At 39.7% G+C, this 17,316-nt stretch overlaps 1 protein-coding gene across 2 annotated transcripts in view; it reads right to left on the reverse strand.

Moving 5' to 3' along the window:
• The window catches only part of LOC109067613 (astrotactin-2-like), a 539,141-nt gene that overhangs the window by 252,766 nt on the left and 269,059 nt on the right, over nucleotides 1-17,316 (reverse strand). The window lies entirely within an intron of this gene.

Genomic DNA, 17,316 nt, shown 5'->3' on the forward strand with positions numbered 1-17,316 from the left:
AATGATATATTCAAATGACTCGATCTCATGAGTATTTGTATGCATTTTCTGTAACATACCTTTGTACAGACACAAAAACATACACTTTTATGCAATTATTGTCACTGTACATTTTTTCTGCATATGTAATGTAATTGATGTCTAATAAAGGTTGGTTATTGGTTTTAATTTAGTATTTTCTGTAACCTAATTTAAAATAATAGCTCCTGACACTCCTGATAACCATTAACAACTCCTTTACTACTGGTTTAAATATGTAACGTGTTTAACAAGTTGTTAACAAAGGATAATAAAGCATGATCTAACTCGACACATATGAGCCAATTAAACAATGATAAATTGTTAACTACCATGACAATGAATGAAGAGCTCACTATTTGTCCAGGGCATATTAATGTATTACCAATGTAGAGACAAAAGTTTATAAACTATGAATTAAATATTAACTAATAGTTTTCAAATAATTTAGAAGTGTTTTGTCTCTGCATACTTTTTATAAAGTGTTGTTACCCTTTATTCATTCATTCATTCATTCAAGTTGATGAGTTGCGCTCAAAACATTAATAGTGATACCTGAGCTGGTAAAGGCTGAACAAAGTAACTACGAGCAAATGATTAAATACAGATACTAATACTTCTAGATGCAAACAATGTTATGTTTTTATATTTATTCTTTGAAATAGACTTTTCAGCGGCACCTTGGATTTCAGCATTTAATAGCCCTAATAAAACAGAACAGCAGTTCTGAAACTATTTTTCATGATTTGTCGGTACTTAATGAATGCTATGATGTCCATAAAGCGCTGTGATGTGTCAGTATACGTTGAGACTCGCTCTTGTCCCTGTGAGCCAGATCTGGTCACACTAACAGCTCAGTGCTCTGCAGAGATGCCATCTGGACTCTTAAAACGATAGACATTCAAATGCAGCCATTCAGTGATACACGTGTATCGGCAACAGAGGAGAGTGTTTGCTGGAGTGAACCTGATTTGTGTTTAGGGAGACACCGGTCTTGTGATTATTGATGCCTGGTTTAATTAGCGATTAGAGTGAGTCAGATCTTATTTGGTCAGTTGGTTTATTAAGAGAAAAGAGTGGAAATCAGGTTATTGGCATGACATGACACATACTGTGTAATCAAAACACAGAGTGAGCTGCTGCTGAAAAAGCGCGTGATCTGTTGTCTTAAACATGACACGTTTTATTTTGAGCACTTAAACTCTCTCATAAGCATATTGTTTAATAGCTTGTCCTGCTGATATGTGTGCTGCTTAATGCATTTCAGATTTTCCTCAGCACACAATTGATATCTCACGATTAAATCCTTATCTGTAAATGTTCAAAATTTGTTCATAAAGGCTCGTCCTGACCGCAAGCAAGTCTACGCTAAACAAAGATTTTACTAAACGAGCACCAGTGCACACATGTACGTCAAACAGAAGTAGACAATATACATTTTGCAATATTATAGTTTGGTAACACTTTATTTTAAAGACCAATTCTATTAACTAGCATGCATATTGGCTATTTATTAGTATTTATAAAGCACATATTAATACCTTATTCTGCATGACCATATTATAGATCCCTTAACCCTTCTCCATACCAAACCTAATAAGCAGCAAATTAGGAGCTTACTGAGGCAGAAGTTGTAGTTAATAGTTAATAGTGAGAATTGCGTCTTAAAGTACAGTGAGAAAAATATTTTGTATCCAAAAGTGCAAGCTCTTTAATTTTTTCCCCATTTATAACAGCACGATAAATAGTGTGTAGAGAGTGTTGCAGCCAGTTGCTGCAATATGAATATATTTAAAGACAGAGCCATAGTTTATTTGGTAAACCACTGTTTAACACACACACACACACACACACACACAAACACACTGCTGTACCAAAAACAATTTTTTTTTTTTTTCTGAAAACATTATTTTTATTTGAGGGTACACCCCTGTATTTTCAATAATACATTTTATTTTTGAGTATTAATTCCTTTAAATATGATATTGTATACATAATATAAATTTTGTAAATGCCACCAACAGATATCTGCATTTTATTTATTTGAAACTTTGTAACAAAATTTGTAGTCACGGGAAGAAGAAGGCAGGAACCGGCGAACATTCAAATAAAACTTTAATAATAAAATAAAAACACAAAATAGCGTGACAAAAGACCAAAACACAAAATAAAGTCCAGGCCTGGTCCTCTGTCTTCCAACACTTTCATCTCTCCTCCTTTTATTCATCCAGAGCTCCTCCTTTTATTCATCCGTGAGACTCGAGACCGGTGGCGTAGATGTCGCGCATTAGCATTTACTCCACCGGCCTCTTCGGTCCCACGGCTCTCGGCCCCCCTCTCTCGTCACATACCGCCATCGCCCCTCGCAGGCCGGGGGGTACCCACGAGACTGAACTCTACTCCCCCCTCCCCCCTCCGGGGAAGCCGATCATGGTGGCCGCAGCATACCTGGGGGTAAGGAGAGACAGACAAGGTGAGAGGAAAGGAGATGGAAGGATGAGGAGAGACAGAGACGAGAGTCCGGTTCCCAGACACACTGCCGCTTGGTCCTCAACCAGCTGAGAGGCTCTCACTCGCGGTGCCATGCGATGGTACTGGACATCTTTGGCGGACAGCCCAACGCTCCTCCACCTCCTGGCAAGGGAAGCCGGCAGGGAGTCCCCCGTTCCCTGCTACTCCCCAATCATGGCGAATGGCAGCAGGCTCCGGCCTCCTGGCGAACGGTGCCGACTCCTCGGCTCCCTCTTGGATGGCAGTCACCCCTCCTCAACCCAGGAGCACGGAAGCGAGCCCTCCGTTTCACCTCGTCTTCCATCGTTCAAGCACCACCGCCTTGGGCCGTCTCCACTTCTTCCTGCTGCCTGATCTCCTCAGCACCGCGACCCCCCTCAGCAGCGAGGGCTCTCTGGCACCAATGTAACAAAGTTCGTAGTAATGGGAAGAAGGAGGTGGGAACCGTCGAACATTCAAATAAAACTTCAACATTCAAACATTCAAACTAAAACAAACAGAACCAAAACACAAAATAAAGTCCAGGCCTTGTCCTCTCTCGTCCAACACTGTCATCACTCCTCCTTTTATCCTTCTGGAGCTCCTCTGTAAGACTCAAGACTGGTGAGTGGCACAGGTGTCAAGCATTAGCATTTACTCCACTGGCATCTCTCCGTTCCCACATCTCTTGGCCCCGCCCTCTCATCACACTGTTATATGACTCTGTTTCAGTACAGTTCTAGTATAAATGCATTATGTATATGTCATGTTCATGTTAAGGAAGGCACACAAAGACAAAGGTAATCCAAATAACACTTAATAGTTTTTCAAGATGATGAAGAATCATACAAAACACAGGCTAACACAAACAGCATACACAACTAAAAGAAGTGATGAGGAATAATGAGAAAGTGGGATGACTCGAGGAGGAGGAGTGGGGGGAGTGGGCGTAGATGGGGGAGCTAGGAGCCATGGTGGAGCCTCTGGGTCGATGGGCTGAGGTGGAGTCTGGGACTCTGAGGCTGGAGGCGGATACAAGGGATCTTCCAGCCACAATGCCGATGGAGACTGGCAAACCCATGCTAACCCACATTACCGATAGTATGCTGAGGGTGAGCAGAGAGGCTGACGGGGACAGCGGAGGTGGTGGTGAGGACTGATGAAGAGGTGGTGGGAGAGGGAGTCTGGGTGGGTTGTTTTGAGCAGTACGGGGGTTCAGGGATGGTGTTTGATGCCCACACACACCAGATGGCCACTCCCAGCACTGGGAGCACCAGAGATAGGGGAACAACCTCCATGGTTGAGACAGGACAGACTGGACAGACTGTTCAGGACAAATAGACAGTTTAGATAGATCAGGGCAGACAAACAGTTTGGGCACAATCTCCATGGTCGTGATGGGACAGACAGACAGTTAACCCTCTGAAGTCGATTAACGCGTATACGCGTTTTGAGGCATTTTCTCCTGATAACCCCGAAAAGAACTTAAATTACACTTTGATCGTACAGATAAGAGCAATACATCAATCGAATCTGTAAAGGGTCTACTTTTTTGTATACAGACATAATAACAACAAAACTTTGTGCACTTAAAAAATAAAGATAACAAACAAGGTGTGCTGTCTGCAGCCTTTTTCTGCGCTAATCTTAATTTACAAACGCGTCATTAAAATGAACTGTAACTCAGTGAATACTCAACGAAGAGACATGAGAGATATATCTATAGAAAGCCTGACATGTCTACTTTTAAACTAAACAAGTGCTGCCGAAAACACATATTCTGTGATAAAGTAATCCATATGAAAACAACGCGCTGTCCGTTTTTTATGTCTCCCTTCATTATCTTCTCATGTGACCATGCCCACGCGCTGAACGCGCTTTTGAGATGATAATGTTTCACTGAAGCGTGCGGCTTGAATACGCCCACATAAACAGACGACAACGCAGCGAGACTGTTCTTCAAGTTTTTTATTTTATTTTACTGTTTGCTTCGCGATGAGAGGAATAAGACATAATTCACCCCAAAAAGATGTGATGTGTTTGAGGGTTTGAGATTTGGATTTCCTCAGAAAAAAAAGAATGAAGCACTTTATTCAGCAGAGATCAGAAACATGAGTAAGTCTCTTTTTAATTTATTTATATACTTGTACTAGTTTTCACATAACGTGTAAACATTTTACTAGTTAGACTTTTTCAAAGACTTTTTCCAAACTATAATTCCTGACTAAATGTATAATCAAGTGAAATATTATGAAGTTTCAATAACAATATACACTGCTATACCATTCAAAAGCTTGATGTAAATAATATAAATGTAACAAATAAATGTAACTGTAACAAATGTAACAAACAATGCTGTTCTTTCAATTTATCCCCCCCTAAAAAACCTGAAAAAAAAAATATTCTCAGCTCTTTTCAACATTAATAATAATAATAATAATAATGATAATAATAACAATAAATGTTTTTTTGTAGAAAATAAGATTGTTAAAAGGATTTCTGAAGGATTGTGTGACTGGAGTAATGATGCAAAAAAATCAGTTTGAAAGTCAGCTTTGATTGTTCCTAATAAACTGTTTATCTGCACTCGCAAGTGAATATTAAATTATGTTGTGGGATAATTTTATATATTTTCTAAATAAACTACAAACATAAAATTATATACATTTATTTTGTCCTTACATTCTTTCTTGTAACTCATCCCTCTCAGTGATGCAGCTGACTGAAAGGCTCATTATGCAGCTCATTATGCAGGCCTTTGTCTTCTCAGGTGTGAATCACAATGATATTCATGATAGTTGACGCCTACTCTCAAAAGTCCCGGGAACCAATGTTCTGTATGTTTTATTGCCTTATTCAAGTGATTTAACATTTTTAGTTTTTCACTAACCACGCATAACATTTTTTTTTTTTTTCTCAAAAACATAATCATGTATATACATGCTGCTCACATATTATTATAGCCCAGTTTGTGCCTGATTACAGTGAGATTAGACTTTAGCCATTTAGATATTTATAAGAAACTGAAAAAAGCACAAATGTAAGGGCATGACAAAACTTCTCCAGGCCCCAAAAATACCCTTAGACTCCAGAGGGTTAAAAAATGGCCTCCTTGGCTGTGACAGAACAGACAGAGATTTCAGATTACGGAAGAAGACTGGGTAGTTCTGAATAAAAGTCAATTAAGTCCCCTGAATCCTGCCTCAGTTCACCCTCAGCGGTGGTACAGTGGGTGGGGCTTTACTCTGTGCCCTCATTCTCCACTGTTACATCCACGGTTGTGTATGTTGTTGCCGGCTCTCCCACCTGGTAACTCGATCCATGAACTTCAGACTATTACACATCACCCTGGACTACATTTCCCATGCTCCACTGCACTAATCACAAGTTCACCTGAAACCCATCACACACAGCTGCTACCAATCACACACAGTATATAATCAGTCTCACACCATCCCTCATTCAGCGATAGCTACTCTACAGAGCCAGTTCTTGTTTAGTCTCACCTTGCATGTTTTCCTGTGTTTAGATTCTTGCCTGTGATTTCGGTTTACTCTTTTGCCTTGCTGTTTCGGACTCTGTTTGCCCCTGCCTGGACTATTGCTGTTATCTGGATTTTCCTGTTTGCTTCACCCTCAGGATATTGTTAGCCACCGATCGACCACACCCGTTTTGGATTATTCTTCTGTCTTGCCCTCAATATACCTGTTTCCCATTGTTTGACCCTCACCTGTTTTGACCATGTTTAAGAATAAAGCTTTGCACATGGATCCATAGGCCTCACGCTTCGTCGGCTCCGTTACAGAACACTCGGCCCCACAAGGATCCAGCAGCTTTTCAGATGAACATTTGTCAGGTATGGACACAACAAGAATATTATTCGCCACTAAGCAAGGCCCACGATCACTGGAGAACCATTTTATAGAGTTTTTAGCCATTGCTGACTATTCTGATTTACCGTACATTATTTTGATTTAAATTTTCTGTGATGGCATAAATCAACCTCTACAGCCTACGATTAGATGCGAGGGTCCGCGTGCATCACTCTGTCAGTTTTTGGACTATGCTTTGTTGTGTGTTGGCTCTTTATTTACTGTGGGTGTCGCGGAGGAGAAACAAGACACCGCATCTGTGACTGAAGTGGTGGACGCACCAGTTCGCATGCACAAAATGGCGGCAACAGCAGATTTTGTTCACAAAACGGCAGCCACGGCAACGCTCCGTCATGTCACTGTTGTCACCAGTTCGCATGCACAAAATGGCGGCAACAGCAGATTTTGTTCACAAAACGGCAGCACCCCTCTAGGGGTCAGCCAGCTGTTTTTTTTTTTCGTTGTTTTTGTTTTTCCGTATATATATATATATATATATATACATACATATAGCTATATACAGAATCTGAATTAAAATGTGTTTGATTTAAGCCTATTTTAAAATATGTATCATAAAATTATATTGCGCATAACGCGATCGTTATAAAGTTGTTTAAACAACAAAACACTTCCACTTGCATGTATTTGACAATCGGAATATCAGATATTTAATTCCATAGCTAACACATTTGTGAATATTCTGAATGAAAAAAAGGAAAAATTACATAAAAGCAGATTCATCATTCATTCGTTCATTTCAGGGGTACTATTTAATTACCATTTGTGCATTTCATTCATTGCGCCTTGACACCAGTTCAAAACTGAGTCCCAAAAGTCCGCGTAAGAAGCATAACACCGTACAGACTCCATGTACAACATTCGCTCTTTTGTTGTTCTGGTGTTTCTTTCAGGATCAAAAAAATACAACAAATGAAAGCGTTTATCTATATTTCCGACTGATGAGAACTATGCATATACATTCATAAATCAGTCGATTTTGTATTTTATTATGAGATATTTTATTCTAATGTGATCAGTGATTCAAGCACTGATGGACGAAAAGAGCGCACATTTCGACATTTGCAGTAAAAACTTGAAATATAAATTCTCAGAAAATGCATTTAATACCAATATATTGAAACGTCTGTTTATATACTCTATTAATAAAGGAGTCCAGACATTGGAAAAATATCAGTCCACATGCGTTTTATATTTTAATATGAGGGAAATAGACATGCATGCATGCGTGACACAAAAAATCTTTAACTTTTAGGTAGCAAAAATATTTTTTAGTAATTCTGTCAATTACACTAAGGTTATTACATTGTCTGCTATATATTTGCTTCTTATTTATTAAATATGGGCAATTGATTGATAAAACATTGATCAAAATTAAGATACAATTTATACAAAACGAATATCTTTTAAAAAGAGTTTTCTATAAAACAAAAGTTAATGAAGTCGTCAAAATTATGTTTTACCAAAAACAGCGCCGTTGCTAGGAGGGCGCCAGCGCCTCTGCCTTTCAGCGCCTATGCCTCGCGAGTGGATGTTACCCCTGAAGACGCCTAGCAATGGTATACCTTTAGTGGTAGTATACCTTTAGTTAAGTTATACCTGAAGAGTCTTCGTAGCGCGCTAAGAGACAATGTTATCGGGAAACGCAGCCCCAGGTGGATGATACCCCTGAAGACGCCTAGCAATGGTGGATGTCTTCTTTGGTCAGAACCTTGGAGAGCGATCGCGGATAGGTCTGTCCTATGCACCGAAACTTTTAACAATGCAACAAAATATTTAAAGAGCATCAAGCTATTAAAATCTATATTATGTATACGCACAGATAATATAACAGTAATAAATAGCCTGTTATATACTATAACAGGCTATTTATTAGGTTAAGCAGTGATTGGATAAAGTTTTTTTTTTTTTTTTTTTTTAATTTAACATTTTTAATTTAAGGCCCACCCACGATTGGTCTGGCCCATCCAAAACCGGAATCCTGGCGCCGTGCCTGGGCCACACCGAGCTGTGCGTAACGGCCACAGACGTGAAGTGAACGAGACAGAGGCTGTCCTGTACTGTCTGAAATGGTTAACTCTGTGGCGATGCATGTGCAAAACAGATTTAACTAATCATAAAGTCAATCAGAATACATAACACAGCCTACTATAGGCCTACACTAACACACCCCCCCCCCCCAACCCCCAAAGAATCCCGCCCCCCCTCTCACAATATAGTTCCCACGTCCCTGCGGCAGCCACGGCAACGCTCCGTCAGTCAAGTCACTGTGGATCTTCACGAGTCAAGTCAAGTCGCAGCTGATCTTCCTGAGTCCAGTCAGGTCACGGTCAATCTTCCTGAAGCCAGTCAAGTCACAGTTGATCTTCATGAGTCAAGTCAAGCCACAGCTGCTGGTCCAGAGTCTTACACACCTCTGCTGATCTTCCAGAGCCTTGTCATGTCCCAGCTGATCGTCCAGAGCCTCATCACATCTCAGCTGATCATTAAGAGACTCGTCACGTCTCAGCTGACCTTCCAGAATCTCTTTACGTCTTGGCTGATCTTCTAGAGTCTCATCACATCACAGCTGATCGCTATGTCTCATCTGTTCATCCTGAATCCTGTAATTCCCTGTCTGTTGCACCCAGAGCCTTGAGGTCAGCTCTTCAGTTTTCCAGACTGGCATCCAGCGTGAAGGATTCAATGCTGGTGTCAGCACATGCAGCTGGTATCCCTAAACCAGCACGCTCAACCCCTCCTGTTCAGGAACTAACGGTGGTGGCGCCCAGCAATGCACTCTCAGTCTGTCATGTCACGATCAGAGTGAGAATTACTGAGCTCTCCCTATGTACTGAGGGTACTGCTCCAGAACTTCCAGAGGTGGCGGCATCCGCTGCAGAACCTCCAGAGGTGTCAGTAGTATCCATCTGTGAACTGTATGCCTGTCCTGTCACGGCTATGGAGGCCATCTGTAAATCCTTGTCCTGCCCTGTCATGGCTATGGAGTCCGTCTGTAAATCCTTGTCCTGTCCTGTCATGGCTATGGAGGACATCAATGAACTTTTGCTTTGCTCTGAACTGACCGATGAGGCCAAAGCTCCATTTGCTCCTTCACTGAGGTTTTCTGCTCTCTCTGCTCCGGCCTGGTGGACTTCTGCTCCTCCGTGGTGGTCTTCTGCTCAATCTGCTCCAGCCTGGTGGTCTTCTGTCCTGCTCTGGTGGTCTTCTGCTCTGCCGTGGGGATCTTCGGACCTGTCTGCCCAGCTGTGGTGGTCTTCAGCTCCATCTGCTTTGCCAGCTCCGCAATGGCTTCCTGTTCCGCCGGTTCTGCCTTTGTGCTCTGTTCTGCCACCTCTGCCTCAGTCTCCGGTCTCTCCACTTCCACATGGACCTGGCCCTCAGTCGCTTCCCCTGTTCCCCCTTCGCTCCACCACCCTCCTGGATTGTATGGAGATAGGGGCGTCTGGATGCCGCTCCTTGTGGGGGGCTATGTCATGAATCCTGTCCATGTCCTATAGACTGTTACACATAACCGTGGACTACATTTTCCATGCTCCATTGCACTAATCACAAATTCACCTGAAACCCATCACACACAGTTGCTACTAGTTACACACGATATATAATCAGTCTCACACCACCATTCAGGGCCGAGTATTGTTTAGCGTTTATCCCTCATTCAGTGATAGCTACTTTACAGAGCCAGTTCTTGTTTAGTCTTGCCTTGCCTGTTTTCCTGTGTTTAGATTCTTGCCTGTGATTTCGGTTTACCCTTTTGCCTTGCTGTTTCGTACTCTGTTTGCCCCTGCCTGGACTATTGCTGCTATCTGGATTTTCCCGTTTGCTTCAACCTCAGGATATTGTTAGCCACAGATCAACCACATCCGTTTTGGATTACTCTTCTGTCTTGCCCTCAATACACCTGTTTGCCATTGTTTGACCCTCGCCTGTTTTGACCATGTTTAAGAATAAAGCTTTGCACATGGATCCAAGGGCCACTTTTCCATTAATTGTGTTCTTGTTACCAATGGTTTCCTCCAAAAAAAAAAAAATCTCACATGCAAGGAAATTGCTACAAAGAATATTGCACCTGAAAGAACATTTACCGGATCATTAAGAACTTCAAGGAGAGAGGTTCGACTGCAGTGAAGAAGTCTTCAGGACATCCTAGAGTGTTCAGCAAGTGCCAGGACCTTCTCCTACTGAGGAGTCAGCTACGGAATCATGTCACCACCAGTGCAGAGCTTGCTCAGGAATGGCAACAGGTTGGTGTGACAGCATCTGCACACACAGTGAGCTGAAGACTTTTTGAAAAATGGCCAGGTGTCAAGAAGGGGAGCAAAGAAGCCACTTATCTCCAAGAAAAATGTCAAGGACCGACTGAAATTCTGCAGGAAGTACAAGGATTGGAAAGCAGAAGACTGGTTCAAAGTTATTTTCTCTGATGAAGCTCCCTTCTGACTGTTTGGGACATCTGTAAAATCGATTGTTTGGAGAAGAAAAGGTGAACACTTCCATGTGTCCTGTGATGTGCCAACAGTGGAGCATCCTTAGACCATCCATATGTGGGGTCGCTTTTCAACCAAGGGAGTGGCTCTCTCATAATTCTGCCCAAAAACACTGCAATGAATAAAGAATGGTATCAAAATATCCTGCAAGAGTGACTTCTTCCAATGATCCATGAGTAATTTGGGGATGATCCGTGCATTTTCCAGCATTATGGAGCACCATGTCACAAAGCAAGAGTGATAAAGAAGTGGCTGACTTTTGGTCAGTTCTCAAAAGGTGAGTGGACAAGCTGAAGTCAACAATTTTTGAATTACTCTGAGAACAAATAAGGCAAGAATGGATTGCCATCATTCAGGATTTGACATAGAAGCTAATATCCAGCATGCCAGAGCGAATTGCAGAGGTTATGAAGAACAAGGGTCAACACTGTAAATATTGACTCTTTTTTTTACAGTAAAAGCCTTTAAAACTTATGATATGCTTATTATTGTTTTTCAGTATATTATAGAAACATGTAGAAAAATAATCTACAAATATTGAAGCAGCAAACTTTGTAAAACACAAAATTAATGTCACTGCCAAAACTTTTGGCCATGACTGTATATACACTCATTGGCAACTTTATTAGGTACACCTGTTTGGTAACACAAATTGTTAATCAGCCAATCACATGGCCGCAACGTAATGCATTTAGGCATCTAGATGTGGTGAAGATGACTTGCTGAAGTTCAAACCGAGCATCAGTATGGGGAAGAAAGGGGATTTAAATGCCTTTGAACGTGGAATGGTTGTTAGTGCCAGACTGGCTGATCTGAGTGTTTCAAAAACTGCTGATCTACTGGGATTTTCACACACAACCATCTCTAGGGTTTAAAGAGAATGGTCTGAAAAAGAGAAAATATCCAGTGAGCGGCAGTTGTGTGGATGAAAATGCCTTGTTTATGTCAGAGGTCAGAGGAGAATGGGCAGACTGGTTAGAGGTGATAGAAAGGCAACATTAACTCAAATAACCACTTGTTACAACCAAGGTATGCAGAATACCATCTCTGAATGCACAACATGTCAAACTCTGAAGTAGATGGGCTACAGGAGCAGAAGACAACACTGGGTGCCGCTCCTGTCAGCTAAGAACAGGAAATGGAGGCTACAATTAGCACAGGCTTACCAAAATTGGACAATAGAAGATTGGAAAAACGTTGCCTGGTCTGATGAGTCTCGATTTCTGCTGCGACATTCATATGGTAGGGTCAGAATTTTGTGTAAAGTACATGAAAGCATAGATTCATCCTGCCTTGTCTCAACGGTTCAGGCTGCTGGTGGTGGTGTAATGGTGTGGAGGATATTTTCTTAGCACACTTTGGGCCCCTTAGTACCAATTGAGCATTGTTTAAACGTCACAGCCTACCTGAGTATTGTTGCTGACCTTGTCCATCCCTTTATGACTACAGTGTACCCATCTTCTGATGGAGACTTCCAGCAGGATAATGCGCCATGGCTCAAATCATCTCAGACTGGTTTCTTGAACAAGACAATGAGTTCACTTTACTCAAATGGCCTCCACAGTCACCAGATCTCAATCCAATAGAGCAGCTTTGATGATGTGGTACGGGAGATTCACATCATGGATGTGCAGCCGATAAATCTGCAGCAACTGTGTGATGTTATCATGTGAATATGGACCAAAATCCTTGTTGAATCTAAGAATAAAGGCATTTCTGAAGGCAAAAGGGGGTCCAACCTGGTACTAGCAAGGTGTACCTAATAAAGTGGCCAGTGAGTGTATGTATGTATATATATATATACATATATATATATATATATATATATACACACACACACAAACCAGATTCCAAAAAAGTTGGGACACTGTACAAATTGTGAACAAAGACAGAATGCAATGAAGTGGAAGTTTCAAATTTCAATATTTTATTCAGAATACAACATAAAAAAAAATAAGTTGATTTTTAAATTTCACGGCATCAACACATCTCATAAAGGTTGGGACAAGGCCATGTTTACCACTGTGTGGCATCCCCTCTTCTTTTTATAACAGTCTATAAATGTCTGGGGACTGAGGAGATAAGTTGCTCAAGTTTAGGAATACAAATGTTGTCCCATTCTTGTCTAATACAGGCTTCTAGTTGCTCAACTGTCTTAGGTCTTCTTTGTTGCATCTTTCTCTTTATGATGCACCAAATGTTTTCTATGGGTGAAAGTTCTGGACTGCAGGGTCGCCATTTCAGTACCTGGATCCTTCTTCTACGCAACCATGATGTTGTAATTGATGCAGTATGTGGTCTGGCATTGTCATGTTGGAAAATGCAAGGTCTTCCCTGAAAGAGACAACGTCTGGATGGGAGCATATGTTGTTCTAGAAATTGGATATACCTTTCAGCATTAATGGTTCCTTTCCAGATGTGTAAGCTGCCCATGCCACACGCACTCTCATGCAACCCCCATACCATCAGAGATGCAGGCTTCTGAACTGAGCACTGATAACAACTTGGGTTGTCCTTGTCCTCTTTAGTCCGGATGACATGCCGTCTCCGAGTTTTCCAAAAAGAACTTTAAATTTTGATTCGTCTGACCACAGAACAGTTTTCCACTTTGCCACAGTCCATTTTAAATGAGCCTTGGCCCAGAAAAAACGCCTGCGCTTCTGCATCATGTTTAGATTTGGCTTCTTTTTTGACCTATAGAGTTTTAGCCGGCAACGGCAAATGGCACGGTGGATTGTGTTCACAGACAATGTTTTCTGGAAGTATTCCTGAGCCCATGTTGTGATTTCCATTACAGTAGCATTCCTGTATGTGATGTAGTGCCGTCTAAGGGCCCGAAGATCACGGGCATACAGTATGGTTTTGCGGCCTTGACCCTTACGCACAGAGATTGTTCCAGATTCTCTGAATCTTTGGATGATATTATGCACTGTAGATGATGATAACTTTAAACTCTTTGCAATTTTTCTCTGAGAAACTCCTTTCTGATATTGCTCCACTATTTTTCGCCGCAGCATTGGGGGAATTGGTGATCCTCTGCCCATCTTGATTTCTTAGAGACACTGCCACTCTGAGAGGCTCTTTTTATACCAAATCTACACCTAATAAGTTGCAAATTGGTCCTCCAGCTGTTCCTTATATGTAAATTTAACTTTTCCAGCCTCTTATTGCTACCTGTCCCAACTTTTTTGGAATGTGTAGCTCTCATGAAATCCAAAATGAGCCAATATTTGGCATGACATTTCAAAATGTCACACTTTCAACATTTTATATGTTTTCTATATTCTATTGTGAATAATATATAAGTTTATCAGATTTGTAAATTATTCCATTCTTTTTTTACTCACAATTTGTACAGTGTCCCAACTTTTTCTGTGTGTCGGATCTGTGTGTATATATATATATATATATATATATATATATCTATATATATATATATATATATATATATATATATATATATATTATACATGTATATACTAGGCCTGTGCTGAAATAAAAGTGCATTAAAGTGTCGACCAAATGCATACATGTAAATGTTTAATGTACTGACACCTCTGGAATTCATACAAATATCTGATGACTGTTTATTTGTGTCTTTGCTGATATTTCTGGCTGTGTATATATAATTTACTTCTTTGTCTCTTGATTTACGTTCATTACCTCTAGCTAACAATCATACTCATTAAATAATCACACCAAGTAAAACTAAAAAGCTACTTCCCAAGCTGTCACACATTTGTGTTGTAAAAAGTATCTTGATGCTCGGTTTTAAAAATCTAATATCTTTTTCTTTTTTTTCTTCTTTTTTTTTTTCTCTCTCTCTCTTTCTCTCTGTTCCAAAACCAACTCCTAGTGTGACACAAATGAGGCCTCTTACTAGAAGCAGGCAGAGAGACTGAACTCACTCCTTATTCCAACAGATACTGTTTTCTCCACAGACAATTATACCACTTTTTCTGGAAGGTTTTTCATAGACTTGGAAAAGACAACATCAACATTCTACAGTCTGTTTTTAAGCACTGAAAAGTAGGACAGAGACTGGAAAGTTTAAATCAACTGTGTTAAATATTATTATCTTATAGAACAGGAGCATTCACATAAAGTTACAGGTCCAGTCATTAAATTTCAGGTCTAGACATCCAACAGTAACACTTCAACTTACACAGGAGTCAACATGTTGTGCAGTATACAAGCAATTAAAATAGCAATGTACATTTCAGGAATTTTTATTTATTTATTTTTATTCTTTATTTTTTGTGTGTGTGTGTGTGTCTGTGTCTGTGTGTGTGTTTGTGTATACCTCCTAAACCATATTTTGGGGACCAGTTTGTACCCAAAAGTGAGCTAAACCTGGCAAAATCTCCAAAAATCTTCCTTTGGGGACGTACTCATCTGTAAAACTGGTATAAAAATAAACAAAGTTTTTTTTTTTTTTAATTGTAAAAATTTAGAAAGTTTTATGTAAGGGGTAGGTTTAGGTGTAAGGTTGGTGTAAGGTGATAGAATATACAGTTTGTACAGTATTTAAACCATTACGCCTATGGAATGTCCCCATTTACATAGCTAAGTAAACGTGTGTGTGTGTGTGTGTGTGTGTGTGTGTGTGTGTGTGTGTGTGTGTGTGTGTGTGTGTGTGTGTTAATTTGGCAGCAATAATGAGCTACTTAAACTAAAATGAGCTACTTTCATTAAGAGTATGAAATAATAAATCCTAAACAGCTGTAAGATTCTCTCCAAGACTGCTGCTTTGTCCAGAGAAAATCGTGGTATCTGCTGTGTCACTGAAAAGCCAGGTAATTTTATTCACAACCAATGAAATATTTTTTTTTTTTTTTTTTTTTTTATTGATAAAGAATAGCATCGGAAGAAAGTTTCCTGATCTCTATGAGTTTCAGAACGTCTAACCACCAATTGCATTTACTGTATTGAACCCACTTCTCTTCCAGGTTTGTCTGTTTTATGGTGACATTTTTCATGTGGAAATAGAAAACAATCTTATGTTAATATTTTATGTATGTATGTATGTATGTATGTATGTATTTAATGTATTTTATTTTATTATTTTACCACTTAAACTACCATTCAAAATTTTGGGGTTGGTACAATTTTTCGCTCTTCTGATCACAAAGGCTGCATTTATTAAACAAACAAACAAACAAACAAACACAGAAATAAATAAATAAACAAAAAATAAAGTAACTGAATTTTCAGCATCATTACTCCAGTCACATGATCCTTCAGAAATCATTCTAATATGCTGATTTGCTGCTTAATAATGGTTATTCTTAATATTGAAAACATCTTTGCTTTTTTAAACGTCTGCACTGTCACATTTTATCAATTTAATGTGTCAATGCATTTCTTTAAAACTTCTAAATAAATGTCTAAATATGTTCAATACATCACTGTAAATTTGGTGTAATAAAAGAACAGAAGTACGACTTCATGCTTGTGATATGATTTACTCAAGGTCTGAGGAATAAAACACTGCTGTCTGCCCTCAGCTCGAGGACCCCAAACACAATCACCTGCTAATAAAGAAAGACCTGCAGCGGTAAACACAAATCCACCTCCATCTCAAACAGAGGACAAACTAGTTTAGTTGTGCGTTAGGAAACATACTTGAAACAAAGGATCAAAGCTATTGAACTCAGGGAGAAAACAGAGACGAGGAACTAGAAATGGAGATGAAAGGTGAAGAATAAGAAAGGCCATTTCTTGAGAGGTTAACATCAATGAATAGAGAGAGATTACTGAACAAACGCCTCCGTTACCTCTGTTACATCTCAACAAACAGGTTTTCTTGTTTATTCAGTAAATAAATTCTGTTTGGGAAAACAAAATTAGCATGTGCGATGAAATGAGGGAGAAATTGCTCCTGAAGTCCCCCTTTAGCAGGTTTTCTTTCAAGGCCTGTAGGATTATTGAGCGTCTGGAATTAAAAGAGTGGTTTTGCTTGATTGCATTGCATGCTGGGAGCACACACTTCACAGAGCTTTATGAAGTGCAGGGCACTCGAGAGGCGTTCTCCTAACTACAGTATAGAGCAATCACAGAACACGTCAAACGGATGATGAACAGCACAGAAAAAATAAAAAAATAAAAACTCAGCGAGCCTCTGCAGGACTTCACAAAACCATTCACATCACATCCTCTTCCTGCTGCAGAAGAACAATGAACACAGATTCATTCAAATGACTTACTGTACATATATATATATATATATATATATATATATATATATATATATATATATATATATATATATATATATATATATATCTGCAAATAAATCGTAGTGAAGAGAGTATGTATATATAGTAAGTAAGTAATTTGATGACATAAGTTTAGGATTCTGCCAGAATTTGTATAGCTGAATCTAAAGTAATACAGTACAACAAAAGGAATAGAAAACTTATTTAAAC

This window comes from Cyprinus carpio, chromosome A5, assembly GCF_018340385.1.
Source record: "Cyprinus carpio isolate SPL01 chromosome A5, ASM1834038v1, whole genome shotgun sequence".
Lineage (NCBI taxonomy): Eukaryota > Metazoa > Chordata > Actinopteri > Cypriniformes > Cyprinidae > Cyprinus > Cyprinus carpio.